Genomic DNA, 18,392 nt, shown 5'->3' with positions numbered 1-18,392 from the left:
AGAATTGATACCAGTGAAACTCCCCTTGCGGTCAACGCACCTTCCGTGCCTTTGTTCGGGTCAACGACGCGTTTTCGCACCTTCGTTACTTTAAACCATGCGAGGACGTGCACTTTTGAAATGTGAACCTTCGAGTTGACCTCAGGCCACAACTTCTGCGAACAATGCTCGATGCGTGCGAAGAATGTCCCGTCCTGTATCCTTTTCATGCCTTGTGAATTCCACAAATTGTTTCAATCATGCTGTGTAACAATACCTTTCATTACTTGCGTAGACCGCATATCAATTTCATTACCTGCGTAGACCGCATGTTTTGATTGCGTAGACCGCATATTTATTAATTTCATTACCTGCGTAGACCGCATGTTTTGATTGCGTAGACCGCATATTTATTAATTTCATTACCTGCGTAGACCGTATGTTTTGATTGCGTAGACCGCATATCAATTTCATTACCTGCGTAGACCGCATGTTTTGTTTGCGTAGACCGCATATTTGTTCAATTTCATTACCTGCGTAGACCGCATGTTTTGCTTGCGTAGACCGCATATTTATTAATTTCATTACCTGCGTAGACCGCATGTTTTGATTGCGTAGACCACATATCAATTTCATTACCTGTGTAGACCGCATGTTTTGATTGCGTAGACCGCATATCAATTTCATTACCTGCGTAGACCGCATGTTTTGATTGCGTAGACCACATATTTATTAATTTCATTACCTGCGTAGACCGCATGTTTTGATTGCGTAGACCGCATATTTATTAATTTCATTACCTGCGTAGACCGCATGTTTTGATTGCGTAGACCGCATATTTATTAATTTCATTACCTGCGTAGACCGCATGTTTTATTTGTGTAGACCGCATTATTGTTCAATTTCTTTACCTGCGTAGACCGCATGTATTGCTTGCGTAGACCGCATAATTGTTCAATTTCTTTCCTTGCGTAGACTGCATATTTATTGTTCAATTTCTTTACCTGCGTAGACCGCATGTATTGCTTGCGTAGACCGCATAATTGTTCAATTTCTTTCCTTGCGTACACCGCATATTTATTGTTCAATTTCTTTACCTGCGTAGACCGCATGTATTGCTTGCGTAGACCGCATAATTGTTCAATTTCTTTCCTTGCGTAGACCGCATATTTATTGTTCAATTTCTTTACCTGCGTAGACCGCATGTATTGCTTGCGTAGACCGCATAATTGTTCAATTTCTTTCCTTGCGTAGACCGCATATTAATTGTTCAATTTCTTTACCTGCGTAGACCGCATGTATTGCTTGCGTAGACCAAATAATTGATCAATTTCTTTACTTGCGTGGACCGCATATTTATCGTTCAATTTCTTTACCTGCGTAGACCGCATGTATTGCTTGCGTAGACCACATAATTTGTTGATTTCATTACCTGCGTAGACCGTATGTATTGTTTGCGTAGACCGCATAATTTATTGATTTCATTACCTGCGCAGACCGCATGCTTATGATCAATTTCGTTGCCGGCGTAGACCGCATGCTCCACTTACATGTTTGTATTTCCACAGCATTGTTATGCTCCCCACTTGCTTTGCGCTGTCACGCATTTCGAGTATACTACTATGCATGTTGCTAACGATATTGTACCTGTTAAGTTTGTTTTCTTTTCAGGCACGATATTGTATGTACGGTTCATTTGAGGCTGGTGCAACCAGACAAGCCGCACAGGTATTGTATGTCCCGAGTGAGACGTATTGAGAATTGCATAATTCTCTTATATCCTTTCTGCATTGTAGCGTAGTTTGGTATATGCTAGCTTAAAATTGTCGCATGTGTGCTTCATTACAGCTTTTTTTGCATGATCATAAGCTATGCCCGGCTCTGTGCATTGCCTTGCATTCTGCCCCTGCCTTCGGGCGCATATCTTGTTTGCCTTGTATGTTTGTCTGAGTCTTCGGCCTTGTCAAAAATGGGTCGTCTTTGGGCTTTGACATTCACTCCCGTCATTGTTATGACTTTCGGGTTCTATCAAAGAGGGGCAACTGTAGACACCCAATTTTTGACCGTCCTCAAGACTTGGACGTCACCGCTTGGAACACTCGGTGATTATCCATGTTTGTGTTCGTTTGGAGTTCCCGGAGGTCTCGGCTCGCGCGCCTTGACTCAGGATCTCCGAACTCGACTGTTTAGTGTCTGGTTTTGCACCAAACACTTGTGTTTTGCCTTGGGGGGGGGGGGAATGTCTTGTGAGGCATCCCCACACACCACCGGCAGTGGCTAGAGGTCACCGGCTGATTTTTGATTCCATCGGCACTTTTTATTGCCGGTCGGCACTGTTTGTTGCCGGTCGGCATATTTTGTTGCCGGTCGGCACTAAATTTTGTCAAAATAACATTTTTGGGCAGCCGACCACTGTTCATCTACTTTATGGAGATATTTTGTGCCAGCTGTGATAGCTGGCACCAACTCTGCCTCCATCCATACACGTGTATGGAGGGATCTCCCTCTAAGCAAGCTTGTTGTATAAGCTTTGCAAGAGGGAGTCCTATAAGAGGAAGGGCTCTCCTCTTTGATCTAGGTTAGAGACTTGGAACCAAAAACCAGAGCTTAGAGATATAGATACATCCTATCTCTATATCCCCCTCTCTCTCCTCCTTTGTGTGTGATTTTTGGCCCAAAAGTGTGTTTTTACCTTACTTTTGCACCATTACACACACTATTACACCTAGCTCCGAGATTGAGGGGCTTGGGGGGTTGATTCTTGAGTTTTTGGACTGATTTTGATCAAAAGAAGAGGGCTGGACCATTTGTTCTTCAAAGGTTCTTCAAGGGTGAGCATCTTGCTTTATATTCCCCAAACTTGCAATAGTTATTTACCTGTCTTGCTTGCTGATTTAGCTTTTGTGCATAACATGAAAAAGGTTTATATTTTCATGCTTTAGAACTTTCATTAAGGTTGTCTTGTAGTTTGAGTGCAAACTCACCTTGTTAGGCCTTATTTGGCCCCTTATGTTGCCTCTTTGGTAGGGCTTTGTTTACTTCAGTGTTTTGATCTCTTTACCACTGAAAACCAGTGTATTTTTAGTGGTAAGGAAGATGGTTTGAAGTCTTGCATAGGGGAGGGACACCCCTCTCCCTTCATTGTCTTGTTTCCTTGAGTTTTGGCCCAAAAGGGTAACATGCATGCTTGCTTGTTCTTTTGCCTTATTTCAGAACTTTTTGGGTGTTTTTGGGTCATATGGGATCTCTGTTTTTGGCCGGATCTATGGCCCTTTGCATGCTTAGTATACTTGCTTCATACTTCCCCATTTGGCCTAGGATCGTGTCTTGTGTTTGGGCCTTAATTCTTGCATGTGTTGGCTCGGTTCCATGAAGATCTTGGCTTTATTTTATCATGTTTAAAGTCTGTTGGCCCTTCATTTCAGTTATGCTTGCATGGTTTGATGTCATCCCTTTGTGTTTTTGGCTTGTAAGCCTTGAGCATTTCGACCTCTAACATGTATGGCTTGAATTATCTTCATGATTTTGGCATCACTTAGGACCTTATTTCAGCCCAAGATTTATGTTTGTACGTGTGCATGAATGATCTCCTTCATGCCTTGAGGGTGTGCCCTCTTGTGCCTACACATGAACTTTAATGCATACACTCCTTTGGAGTCATTTTAGCTGCCATATTAGGAGGGTTTGGAGTCCTATTTTGTCTGCAAAAACTCTGTTTTTACTTGTCTAAACCATGCCATGATTTGGTCTTGTTGTTGGAAATGAAGTGGCCCTTTTGGTGCCTTAACCTTGGGTCTATTGGCTTGCATGTTAACATGAGAGTTTGTCCGTCATTTTGAGCACTTTTGGTGCTGTTTTGAGGTGAATTAAGGCCTGCACCTTTATCACTTTAAGACCCTCTTGCATGCTTGTCTCATGTTTGTTGCATAATTGTTTCATTAATGTGTAGTCCCATGCTAACTTTATGGCAAATTGGTCCATGTTTGCATCACATTTGCACCTTGCATGCTTAGCATTGCATATTTGTCATGATAGTTCCATAACATTTGCCATGACTTGAATAATTGGCATCATGTTGCATTTGAACCATGTTTGCATAACATGCATTGCATTGCTTGGTTTGGGGTGTCAAACCAAGTGTGAGTATTAAGGAGTGTTCATACTACAAGTGATGAAACACGCCTTAACTCTCGGTCGCCGGGGCCTTTGACTTCGACATGATAAGGCTTTGGATCTCATTTGTATGTTGCATGCATCTTTACATTAAGTGGCAAATTTGATCCCATGGGTTATCATGCACCATTGATGGCTCGAGGATCGAAGGTCATACTTCCTTGAGTTCAAAGCATGATAGGAAGCATGACCATGCTCACATGTGCCTGAAAACCCCATGCCATGCACTGTCTGTTCTCTGTTTGCTGTCAAAACTGTCTTCTGCAAGAAGTTTCTGCCGACCGGTAGAATTCAGTGCCGGCCGGCAATCTTTGAATGGTCGATAAATCAAAACAGTGCCGATGGAAATCCTGGACTGCCGGTGGGAATTCTGTTAAGCCGGTGGTACTCTGCAACATTCAAGGAACCTGTCCTAGGGTTTTGGCGATTTTCAGAAAGACAGGGCAGTGTAAACAGAGGTGGCAGAGATATGGTACGGGTTTTTCAGGCGAGCCGGGTTTCGAGCACGGATCATTCGCGCATCCCGAGACAGAGGCTGCGGCCACCCTCTTCTTTCTTTTGCATTCTTTCTTTTTTAATTAATTAGAAATTCTGTAATAATTTTATTCGTTTATTATTTGGGACTATAATATTCATTTGGACCCTCCGAGTGAGGGCAATTGTGTAATAAGTGTGTGTGAGTGTGTGTATGTCTTCCAACCCTACGTCTTTCTTCCCTTTTATTTACCCACTTATGATGGTAGACTAGGGCATATTTAATTTAGCATACCTTATGCTATGCATGCGTGCATCCATACATTTGTATTACATACATTAGGCTCGGTACATCACGCTAACTGCATCTGTACTTCAATTCACAAATTGAATATGTGGTAGTTGATCACATTTCACATGCCATGTTTAAGGTTAGCCGAGCCTGCCTAGATTGCATTTTTGCATGTGATGCATTAGTCATTTTTAACATGAACTAGGACATGCATGTTTGCTAACTAGTTTACTGTTTTGGCACGAAGTACGATGTAAGTATTTTTTGCTTTAGCATCCTGCATGCGTGTGAGTGTTGCCATGACAGTATGCTTGCCATGTGGCTAAATGCTTATCTGATAAACTGATTGAATGCCTGTGGGTGAAGGTTGGATTGTTTGAGTTGGAAGAACTCATTGAAATCCGTGTTTTAGTCTACTTGCGAGTAGCAAATTCCAAAGCACTTTTCAAAACAAACGGATATGCAATGCTTATTTCCAAATTAGGTAATCTAGTCTATACTTGTTTGTTGCGCGCATAACATAGTAATTCTAGGCTAATAAATGGAATAAGAACACATAACATCTTCAAAATCGGATATCATGGTTAGTAGAGGCCGATCTTCGAACCGGGCGAAAGGGGGTGCTCATAGCTGACCTTCCCTGATCGTACCCAAGCTCCCGAGCCGAGACAACTCCGGTGATGACGGACATGTGGCCTTCGGCACCGAGTCAGGGTTTCCTAAATTTCCCCATTTAAAAAATATTTAGGTGGCGACTCTGTATCTGGCAAAGCAGTCCATGTTTGGCACTACTTTTCAAAAATCTATTTCTCAAAACGATTTGCCAGATTTGGACTCTTTGGTTCAGATTAAGAATCGCGACAACAAAATCGCGAGTCCGAACTGTAGTAGCATAAGGCCCCCCTCCGCGGGCGCGTCTACAGGTCCCACCTAAAAATTAGACCAAAGTTAGGAAAAAATTATGGTTTTACCGAGAATTTTCCAACCATTTCCAACAATCCTCCACATGAATGGAATTTGATGACAACGGAAATGCAACAATATGCAGACTTTATCGAAAGAGTATAAGTCGAAAATATCTTGCATCAGGATAGGTAAATTTCGACCTTGAACTTTCCCTAGTGATAACCTATCGGACTTACTAGCTAACCAATGGACGCAATGTCTTGAATTGTTCAGCCATTTGTGTAAGCTAAGATAATAGATTTCACATAACATATCTTCTAACACATCGTGGTTGTCATTGTTGTGTCCATTTTGGCCTTGAACGCTCCTAGTTTTCATGAGTGTTTCTAGAGAATTAAGCCTTTTTTCATTCTCATAGAACCGGCCCCAGTTCGACACTCATATAGATGATTCTTATTATGAGTATCTCCTTATACTCGTCTTGATTTTTATGCCTAAATAAAGATATAAGTAATCATTAAAAGCAAAGCTTATCCTTATACCCCTACATACAACATATGTTGCAGATATCACTCTCACCATAGGAATGGGTAGGGAATTTTAATCCCTTGGTGATTTTTGGTGAGTCACACATAACTTAGTTGTCCCTTTGAACTTAGTTCTTGGGATCTCCAGTCAGATAAGTAAGGTTACCATTATGATGACGCTTATGTAATAGGCTTTAATCACATCCCCTTCGATGAACTATGCACTAGCTCTTTTATCAAACCTTTTGTTAACGGATCCGCAATATTCTCTTTAGATTTTATATAATCTATTGAGATTATTCCATTTGACAACAATTGCCTAACGGTATTATGTCGACGACGAATATGTTGTGACTTACCGTTATACATATGATTCTGTGCCCTACCTATTGCAGATTGACTATCACAATGAATGCAAATAGCTGGCACAGGCTTTAGGCACATAGGGATGTCTTCTAAGAAGTGACGAAGCCATTCTGCTTCTTCTCCTGCTTTGTCTAAAGCAATGAACTCGGATTCCTTTGTGGATCGTGCGATGTATGTTTGTTTCATGGACTTCCAAGAAACAGCAGCGCCTCCCAGAGTAAAGACATATCCACTAGTGGATTTTGAATCTTTAGTATCCGATATCCAATTTGCATCACAATAACCTTCAAGTATTGCTGGATATCGAGTAAAGTTCAAACCATGATCACGAGTAAATCTTAGATATCTAAGAACCCGAATGATCGCTTTCCAATGGCCTTCTCCGGGGTTGCTAGTGTACCTACTCAATGTACTGATAGCATAAGCTATATCAGGACGAGTACAATTCATTAGATACATTAGGCTTCCAATGATTTGGGAGTATTTTAACTGAGACACTGCATCACCTTTATTTTTCGATAAATAAAGACTGATGTCTACAGGTGTTCTAGCTACATTCAAATCATCCTTGATAAATTTACCAAGAATTTTCTCAATATAATGTGATTGAGATAATGCATATCCGTCAAATATTTTAGTAATTTTCATTCCTAATATAACATCTGCGACCCCCATATCTTTCATATCAAATCTTTTGTTAAGCATTTGCTTAGTTGATTTGATCATGTTTTGCTTTATACTTGTCAATTGAACCATCTGCCTTCATTTTTCTCTTGAATATCCATTTATATCCAAGAGGTTTAGAACCTGGTGGAAGATCCATAAATTCCCAAGTATGTTTTTACATAATGGATTCAATGTCATTATTAACAGTCTATTTCCATAAAAGGTGCTTGAGGACCTGTCATTGCTTCCTTAAAGCTTTGAGGTTCATTTTCTAGCAGGTATGTCAGGAAATCTGGACAAAAGGATTTTGATGTTCTCACTCTCTTACTTCGTCTTGGTTCAACATCAGTTAAATCCTGTTGGTCGAGACCATTACTTGTCTCTTGTGTTTGATTGTCATTAGTCTCTTGACTTTGTGTACAATCATAAGTTCTTTCCTGTAAACTTAATTCCTGTCCTTTCTTGTAAGGAAAGACATGTTCAAAAAACACAGCATTCCTTGATTCTATAATAGTGTTCACATTTATATCAGGTATTTCTGTTTTATAAGTTAGAAACCGATAAGCACTACTATTCTGGGCATGACCAATAAACACACAATCTACTGTTTTTGGTCCAATCTTAGTCTTTTTAGGAACAAGAACTTCAACTTTTGCCAAACACCCCCACACTTTTAAGTATTTGTAGGAAGGTGGTCGACCTTTCCACAATTCATAAAAAGTGTTGTTGGTTTTCTTGTAGGGTATTCTGTTAAGAATATAATTAGCAGACAATATTGCTTCCCCCCACAAGTTCTGTGGTATGCCTGAACTTAGAAACTGTAACAAGTCCGCGAGGGACCCTCGCTACAGTTCGGACTCGATTTTTGTCACGGTTCTGAGTCTAAACCAAAGAGTCCAAATCCGGCAAATCGTTTTGAGAAACAGATTTTTGAAAAGAAGTACCAAACATGGACTGCTTTGCCAGATACAGAGTCGCCACCTAAATATTTTTTAATGGGGAAATTTAGGAAACCCTGACTCGGTGCCGAAGGCCACATGTCCGTCATCACCAGAGTTGTCTCGGCTCGGGAGCTTGGGTACGATCGGGGAAGGTCAGCTATGAGCACCCCCTTTCGCCCGGTCCGAAGACCGGCCTCTACTAACCATGATATCTGATTTTGAAAACGTTATGTGTTCTTAAACCAATTATTAGCCTAGCGTTACTATGTTATGCGCGCAGCAAACAAGTATAGACTAGATTGCCTAATTTGGAAACAAGCATTGCATATCCGTTTGTTTTGAAAAGCGCTTTGGAATTTGCTACTCGCAAGTAGGCTAAAATACGGATTTCAACGAGTTTTTCCAACTCAAACAATCCAACCTTCACCCACAGGCATTAAAACAGTTTAACACATAAGCACTTAGCCGCATGGCAGGCATACTGTCATGGCAACACTCACACGCATGCGGGATGCTAAAGCATAAATACTTACATCGTACTCCGTGCCAAAACAGTGAACTAGTTAGCAAACATGCATGTCCTAGTTCATGTTAAGAATGGATAATGCATCGCATGCAAAAATGCAATCTAGACAGGCTCGGCTAACCTAAACATGGCATGTGAAAATGCGATCAATTTGATGCACGTATTCAATTTGGAATTGAAGTACAAATGCAGTTAGCGTGATGTACCGAGCCTAATGCATGCAATACAAATGCATGAATGCACACATGCATAGCATAAGGTATGCTAAATTAAACGTGCCCTAATACTAACCATCAAAGCAGGTAAGTAAAAGGGAAGAAAGAAGTGGGGATTGGAAGACATACACTCCACTCACACACACTTATTATAGATTTGCTCTCGCTCGGAGGGACCAAATAAATAGTACAAATTAATTAACTACGCAAGCTAATTAATATTACAAATTGCCTAATTAATTAACAAATTAAATAAGCTAAGAAAAGCAGTAAACCGCCTCGGGGGGAGGGCCAAATGCAGCGCATGCTCGGATCTTGCTCGGAATCGCACCGCCATGCATAGTCTGCCTCTGTTTTCCTTCCTTCACTCCTCTGGAGGTTGTCAAAACCTCAGGACTGCTTCCTTGGACATCGGGGAACACCACCGGCTGAATGGAATTGCCACTGGCAGTGGGATGTGGCCACCGGCCATGGATGAAGCTATCGGCAGAGAAGATGTTGCCGGTTGGCACTTAAAGCTGCCGGTCGGTAGAGTGTTCCTGCAGAATCTGCAATTGACAGCAGCAGAGGGCAAGGCAAAGCATGGCAGCACAATTCAAGGCATATATGTACCAATTATGTCTCTTATCATGGTAATGACTCAAAGGGGCATATTTCTCTGTTCTTGGACCACCAATCACGCATTTCCATGCATGATGGCCCAAGTGACCAAGTGTGCAACTTTCATGTCAAATGAAATGCAAACCATACAAACAAACCAAGGCCCAATTCCTATCATCAAGTCCAGGAACAAGGCATGCATGCAAGATGCAATGCAACCTAGGCATGCAAGCTAAAGATGCAACATGGCATGGCAGGGCACTTATGCAAGCATACAAGCAAACATGAGGCAATGCAAATGGATGAGAAGATGGACTTAAACATGATTTGGGCAGCTCTAAATAGGCCCAAAACAGTGGCCAAAGTGATCAAAATAAAGGACCAAAACACATACACACATGCACATGTTGAAAGGCCAACACTTAGGCACAAATTGGACAACTCTCAAACCCATTTGAAAGAAGGATATCATGGACTAATGGCATGCAAAGTAAGCATTGAAAAATCATGTTAGGATGGTGCCAAACCAAGCAACAAATCAAGCCAAACATGCAACAAATAGCCCAAGTGCTCAAAGCAAACCAATGGAGTATTGAACTACTCTTAGCAAGACCAAACATGGCATGAACTTATTGACTAAAAACAGAGTTTTAGCACATTAAGACAAGGCCTAAGGATCACTTAGATGGCATCCAAATGACTTAAGTTCAAAGGCATGCACAATGGCCAAAACATGGAGCATACTACACAAGCTTCCAAAGCGTTAAAGATGCATCCAAGGTAAACATATAGGCATGCAAATAGGACTGAAATGACATGGTGGATGATTCCAAAGCACCAAATCAATGCAAAAATGTCATGCTATACATTCACATACTTAAGGCCAACAAGCCGGAATGCAAAGGGGCTATACTAAGCATGCCAAATCCGACCCAAACAACCATGGACAGACCTAAAACATGGAAAAATATGCACAAAATCTTCACAAGACTAATCCTAAAACATGCTCCAACAAGGGCTAACAACCTAAGGCACATTGAGGCAATAACATGGCATTACATGGTAGGTATGCTAAGCATGCATGGTGTACCAAAACCAACAAAAAAAAAGAGGTATAATATGACATAATAAGCACAAAAAATAGCCAAGGCATGGTCAACATGAAGCTTAGCTAGATGCTCCCTCAAGAGGCCAAAAATGGTCCTTTTTAAGGACAACAAGGAGAGGGGGTGGCCCTCCCCTTTTGGAGACTTCAAGGCACCATCTCCACCACTGAAACCCCTCAAGATTTCAGTGGTGAAGAGGTCCAAATACCAAAGTCTCGAAGCTTGCTCAAAATGGCTCAAAATGGGGCCTTTCAAGGCCTAAGAGGGGTCAAACACCCTCAAACCACAAAACACTCTTAATAAACAATCAAGAGGACTAAAAAACAGAACTTTTTTGTATTATACACTAAGCACAAAAACAGCTCTAAGATAGGTAGAAAATCAATGCAAAAATGGGGAATATAAAGTCAAAATTGTTACCCTTGAAGACTTTCTTCACAAACAGTGGACCAGCTGGTTCTTCAAGCTCAAAACCACTCAAGAACACCAAGAACAACCTCCTAGAACCTCAGTAGCTCAAGGAAGGTGAAACACTATGTGTTTGTGTGCAATAGTAAGACACAAACACACTTTAACACACACAAGAGGGAAAAAAGAGAGAGATAATGTGTATCAAACCCTAACCCTAGAACTCAAACCATAAAAATGGCTGACTAAGCTCTCTAAAATATCTCAAGCGTCTAACCCTTGCAACAAGAGAGAGCCCCTCTCTTTACAGAACTTCTTGTCTTGTAAAGCTTACAAGACAAGCTTCTCAGGGAAGCCAAAAGCAAGACAGCTGTAACAACCCTCACCTTACTCTTGTCATACTTGCATACATTCATGCATGATCTTGCCTTGTTATATTGTTTTGAAGGCTTTGTCTTACCTTGATTTGCTTAAAGTTTCTTGCATGATTTTTTTTTGTTCTTTGCTTGGTGTGTGTGTGGCCGAGGTCGCCTTGAACTTAGTCTGCCTTGAAACCTTTGTACTTAGAACTATTTTGAGACCTTGGTTGACCCCCACCTTCACCTCGGGCATTTATTGCCGAGATGTTTTGCACTCAGTGAACCTTGTCCGCAGGCAGGTATGGCCTAGGCCGAGATGTGGCACACCCTGGCCAAGGTGTGGCACAACTTAGTCCAGTGTCGTCCTCCCTAGCCGGTGTTTTTGTAATCCTGTTGCCGGATCCTTGATTTGAGCCGATGTCATTTATTGCCGATGTGTCTTACCGAGCTTGCTGAATACGCTTTGTCAGAGGCTTGTCTTATCTATCAATCACCTTTTTGAGTTGAACCAACCCGGCAGCGCCACGTGTCCGAGCTGATTGTTAAGACAGCCGGCAGACCCAGAAACAAATCATTTTTCTTGTCTCTAATCTTTGCCCTTAGAGAGAGAAGCTCTAGAGAGAAGGAAGAGAAGTTCTTGAGTGAGAGCAAGTCTTCCAAGCTTGATCTTCGTGGTTTGATCCGTTGGATTAGAGTTTTGAGGTTAGAATCTTGATCTACCTTGGTTGTTGTTGCTGATCATCTAGCTGCATTGCATGATCGAATCTGTTTTGCGTGTCATGCATCGATTTGAAGTTGGTTTTGAAAAGAGAAAATGGTTTTTCATATGTTCTTGAAGAAAGTCTCGTTTTGATCCGAAAGTTTGGAACGAAAACCATGTTTTGTGTTTGTTCTTGCATGACCTTCTTGTGTGGGTACCCAGGTCCATGTTTTGAACTCTCGGCATGAAATCTCAGATTTTTGTAACGAGTTTTGATCTTGCATTCATCTTTCGCATGACCATGTTCATCATGATTTGCATGTTCTTCAAAGGGAACCCAGGTTTTCCCGACTTTGCTTTTGGTTAAGGCCAGCGGGACCACACCTCGGCAAGGATGTGTGGGACCTCGGCAAAGACCCGGTTGGTACCCAGTGTGCTTTCATGAGATGAGAGCAGTGTTTAAACTCCCACCATGTTTTACTTTGTTATTGACTTGGATCTGGTGGGAATACCGAGATCATTTGCATGCATGTAAAGCTTGTTTTGAGAATGTGAATTGCCATGTGATTGTAGGACCTTGATCCTTGCTTTGAGTCTACACCTGAAGAACTAGGTGAGTGGTATTTTTGATAAAGTTATGTTATACTTGTTTTGGTAAATCTTGCTTTGCCTTGTTTTGACGAAAGTATTTGTTAAGCATGAATGAATAGCCTTGTTTTGATGTATCAAGTATAGGCCTTGTTTTGATGTTATTCTTGGAAAGTCCCTTTTGCTGGAGGACTCTAAACTTTCGCAGCACTAAGCGTAAAAGGATACGGTCCTTTCTTGAAAAGACTATATTGTTAAATCGGGCTACGGGCCTAAGTAACACAAGTTCCACAATGTTAAATCGGGCTACGGGCCTAAGTAACACAAGTCCCTCGTGCTGGAGGACTATAAACTTTCGCAGTACCTTTGACTAAACGATTACGGATCGTACAACCCTTGTTTTGATGAGCTTGATGTGTTTGTCGATGTCAGTAAGCATCCTTGAGACTTGTATGACTTGACAGATGAATACGGTTCATCCTTTGTTTGTTCGGAAAAGCTTGAGACTTGTAAGATTTGATTGATGAATACGGTTCATCCCTTGTTTTGCCGATGCCAGTAAGCATCCTTGAGACTTCTATGACTTGACAGATGAATACGGTTCATCCTTTGTTGTTTGGAAAAGCTTGAGACTTGTAAGATTTGATTGATGAATACGGTTCATCCCTTGTTTTGCCGATGTCAGTAAGCATCCCTTGAGACTTGTGATACTTGATTGATGAATACGGTTCATCCCTCGTCTTGATAAAGTTTGATGTGTTTTGTTTTGAAAGACTCTGGCTATATTCATGCAAAACCTTTATTATTAGTACCATTCACTGAGTATCCAAGCTCACCCTCTCTATATATATGTAGGTGATGAGCAGGACGTCGGCGACGCCTAGATTGTTTTGAAAGCTTGTTTTGGATCCGTGCTTATGTCGGCTTTATTTTGTATTCATGTCGGCGAATCTTGAAAATCATGCTTCTTGGCTTGTAATTGCTGTATTTTGTATATGTCGGCTCAAGAAGCCTTTTGATCAAGATGTAATACGTATTTTGTTTGGTTGTATTCAAGTTGTAAGATGAATGACATTGCATTTGATCTATGCACAGCTCTTATGGACCACTTGTATTTTAGATTATTGCTTCCGCATTTGTGAGCCCCCTATATCCATACTCTGACTGTGTTAAGTTTTTGAAAGTTGGCCTTCGGTAATTACGGATTACTGGCCATCACGGCACCAAACTACTAGGGGCGGTTTGGGGTCGTGACAGAATGGTATCAGAGCACAAGTTCCTCGGTATACGCTATTCACACACTTTGAGTCCTAAAGAGCATAGGATTTCCCTTAGAAAGATGTTAGGGTTGCATCATGGTATTTGTTGTTTGAGTGAAGTGTGCAATGTCTTGATATACCCATTTGTTGCTTGCCTACGGGGTTATTTGCTTATTTGTTTTAAAGTCACACTTTGCATGCTCATAGCATCATGAGGAGAGGTAGACCTCCACTTGGCCGGGATCAGCCCGAAGACAGAATAGATGGACTGGAAAGATTAGTCGAGGGTTTGGCCCGCGAGTTGAGGCAAACAAGACAGCAGTTCGCCAGTGCCACGTCGACTCAGGCCGAGCAAACCAACGGCCAAAATGTAGTTCCACCTCCGCCTCCTCCAGTGCCGCAAGTTCCCCCGCACCCTGCCTTATATGGGGATGGCACGATAGCTTTGATCAGGGAGTTCAAGAAAATGAGACCACCGAGATTCTCTGGGGGTATAGAGCCAATGAAGGCTGAGGCATGGGTTTTGGAGATGGAAAAGTTGTTCGAGATCTTCCCTAGCACCGACGCTCAGAAAGTGACGTTGGCAGCATTCACATTAGATGATGACGCTCGCAGGTGGTGGATCATGGTTAGAGGGAGCAATCCAGATCTGACCTGGACTCGATTCTTAGAGCTGTTCTATAAGAAACATTTTTCCCTAAGTGTTCGAAACCGCAAGGCTACCGAATTTCATACTCTAACGCAAGGCAACAGAACAGTGGCAGAATATGACCGCGCTTTTACTGAATTGGTAAGGTTTGTACCTCACATGGCCAACGATGAATATATGAAGGCCAGGAAGTTCGAGTGTGGGCTTCGTGGACCGATTCAAGACCCGGTTAATTTGCTCGATATGCCGACTTATGCCGAAGTATTGGACAAAGCCATTCAGGCCGAAGCTAATTTGGATCGATACCAGAGCTCGGGAGAGAACCAGCGAAAAAGGTAGAACTCTGACAACCGCCGAGGACAACTGGGCACCAAGAAGAGAACGAACATGGGCAGTACTGGTAACCTAAGACAGGAAGGGAGTGCTAAGCCGACGTGTTCGGACTGTGGGAAGCAACATTTCGGGATCTGTCGTCGGACGTCTGGAGCCTGCTATGAATGCGGTGAGATGGGCCATTATGTGAGAGATTGCCCCAAGACAAAGGATGATAACAACAAGAAAGGTGAGAGTACCTCGGGTTCCGTTCAGAAGGGAAATGCTGGGAAAGGACAGATGAGACAGGGCAGAGTATTTGCGTTAGTACCAGGAGACACTCAGAATGCTGAGGCAGTAGTGTCAGGTATACTCCTAATTTGCTCCCAAGATGCTTATGTGTTGATTGATTCGGGTTCTACCCATTCGTTTATATCTACTAAGTTTGCCGAGAAAATTAATAGAGAACTAGAGCCCCTTGATTTCGTATTATCTGTGTCTACTCCATCTGGGAGATCTATGATTGTTGCATCCATTTACAGAGCATGTGTTGTTGTGATTGAGAATGTTGAATTGTTAGTAGATCTAATGCCTCTAGACATAGCTCATTTTGATATTATACTGGGAATGGACTGGTTAGTCGCAAACGATGCATCTATTAATTGTGTTTCGAAAAGTGTCACACTGAGACCCCCAAACCTAGCCGAGGTTATTTTCCAGGGTAAAGGGTTAGTGCCCCCACCTTACTTGATTTCATCCATTAAGGCCTGTAAGTTAATTCAGAAGGGGTGCCGAGGCTACTTGTGTAGTATACTGAGTGGTCAGAGTGGAAGTGTTAATTTAGCCGACATCCCAGTTGTTAAGGAATTTTCCGACGTCTTCCCAAATGAATTGCCTGGCCGCTTAACCGATAGAGAAATAGAGTTTACTGTTGACATCATGTCGGGAACACAGCCGATCTCCAAAACACCTTATAGGATGGCCCCAGCTGAACTTAGAGAATTGAAACTGCAATTGCAAGAGTTGTTAGATAAGGGATTTATTAGGCCGAGCACTTCACCATGGGGAGCACCCGTTTTGTTTGTTAAGAAGAAGGATGGCACACTCCGTCTTTGTATCGACTATAGAGAACTTAATAAGGTCACCATTAAGAACAAGTACCCATTGCCTAGGATCGATGATCTGCTTGACCAATTACAAGGAGCACGAGTCTTTTCTAAGATCGACCTTAGGTCTGGTTACCACCAGCTCAAAGTTAAAGCTGAAGATGTTGAGAAGACCGCTTTTCGGACAAGATATGGCCACTACGAGTTTTTAGTAATGCCTTTTGGAGTGACCAATGCCCCTGCTGCATTTATGGATTTGATGAACAGAGTCTTCAAACCGTATTTAGATGAGTTTGTAGTTGTCTTCATTGATGATATATTGATCTATTCCAAGAGTGAAGTTGAACATGAAAATCATTTGAGACTTGCCTTACAGATTTTGAGAGAACGGAAATTGTATGCTAAGTTTAACAAGTGTGAGTTTTGGCTTTCTACCATCTCATTTTTGGGTCATGTGATTAATGAAGAAGGTATCTCAGTTGATCCTAGCAAAATTGAAGCTGTAGTAAATTGGCCGAGGCCGACTAATGTATCCGAGATTCGTAGTTTTCTGGGTTTGGCAGGTTATTACAGAAAGTTTGCGAAAGATTTCTCAAGGATTGCAATTCCATTAACGCAACTGACTAAGAAGGGGACACTGTATGAATGAACTAAAGATCGGGAGTCAGCTTTCCAGGAACTGAAGACGAGGTTAGTTATAGCACCAGTACTTGTACTACCGTCAGGTAATGAAGAATTTCATGTCTATAGTGATGCATCGTATAAGGGTTTGGGTTGTGTGTTAATGCAAAAGGGTAAGGTTATAGCATATGCATCTCGTCAGTTGAAACCCCATGAGAAGAACTATCCCACCCATGACTTAGAATTAGCGGCCGTGGTGTTTGCCTTAAAGATTTGGCGTCACTATTTGTATGGAGCTTCTTGTCAGGTTTTTACAGATCATAAGAGTTTGAAGTACCTATTCACACAGAAGGAATTGAATTTGAGACAGAGAAGGTGGCTTGAGTTGTTGAAGGACTATGATATGCAAATTCAATATCACCCGGGTAAAGCTAACAGTGTAGCCGACGCTTTGAGCAGAAAGTCAGATGGAAGTTTGGCGTGTTTGACCATGATAACAGTGGAGCCGACTATTGTCGATGAGGTAAAGACAAGACAGATGGAGGATAACTTCTTTAAGAAAATAGTTGAGGAGATTGTCTCAAAGCCGAGATCAGGGTATACCATCGAAAATCAAGTACTCAAGTTTGAAGGAAGGTTGTGTGTAGCCGACATCCCAAAGTTGAAGAGGAAAATTTTGCAGGAAGCTCACAGTTCTAAATTTGTTGTTCATCCAGGGAACACCAAAATGTATCAAGATGTGATGCAGACCTTCTGGTGGCCAAACATGAAAAGAGAGATAGCCGAATTCGTGTCCCAGTGTTTACATTGTCAACAAGTGAAGGCAGAACATCAAAGACCAGCAGGACTTCTTGAACCTTTGCCGATTCCTGAGTGGAAATGGGAACACATCTCCATGGATTTTGTGGTTGGTTTGCCGAAGACACCGAAAGGTATGGATTCGATTTGGGTTGTTGTTGATAGATTAACTAAGTCAGCACACTTTTTACCTATTAAGACTACCTTCAACGCCAATCAACTTGCCTTGTTATATGTGAACGAGATTGTCAGACTTCATGGAGTGCCGATGTCAATTGTGTCAGACCGAGATCCTAAATTTGTTTCTAGATTTTGGCAGAGTCTTCAGAGAGCTTTCGGAGCAGAGCTGAGATTTAGTACAGCCTTTCATCCCCAGACAGATGGGCAGACAGAGAGGACGATTCAGACACTTGAAGATATGCTTAGACTTTGTGTATTAGACTTCCTAGGGAGTTGGGAAACACATTTGCCCTTAGTGGAATTCGCTTACAACAACAGTTATCAAACTAGCATTGGCATGGCGCCGTATGAGGCCTTGTACGGAAGAAAATGTAGGTCGCCGATATGTTGGACCGAAGTTGGAGACAAAGCTCTGCTTGGTCCCGAATTGATTCAAGTGACGACAGAGAAGATTAAACTTATCCAACAGAGGATTAAAACTGCCCAGAGCCGACAAAAGAGCTACTCCGATCAGAGAAGGAATGAGTTAGAATTCGAAGTTGGGAATCATGTATTCCTGAGGGTTTCACCAATGAAAGGAGTTTCAAGATTTGGAAAGAAAGGTAAATTGACACCACGGTATATTGGACCGTTTGAAATTC

Source organism: Camellia sinensis, chromosome 2 (genome assembly GCF_055761805.1).
Source record: "Camellia sinensis isolate YWXY chromosome 2, ASM5576180v1, whole genome shotgun sequence".
NCBI classification, from domain to species: Eukaryota; Viridiplantae; Streptophyta; class Magnoliopsida; order Ericales; family Theaceae; genus Camellia; species Camellia sinensis.
Note: the sequence above shows the minus strand (reverse complement) of the source record.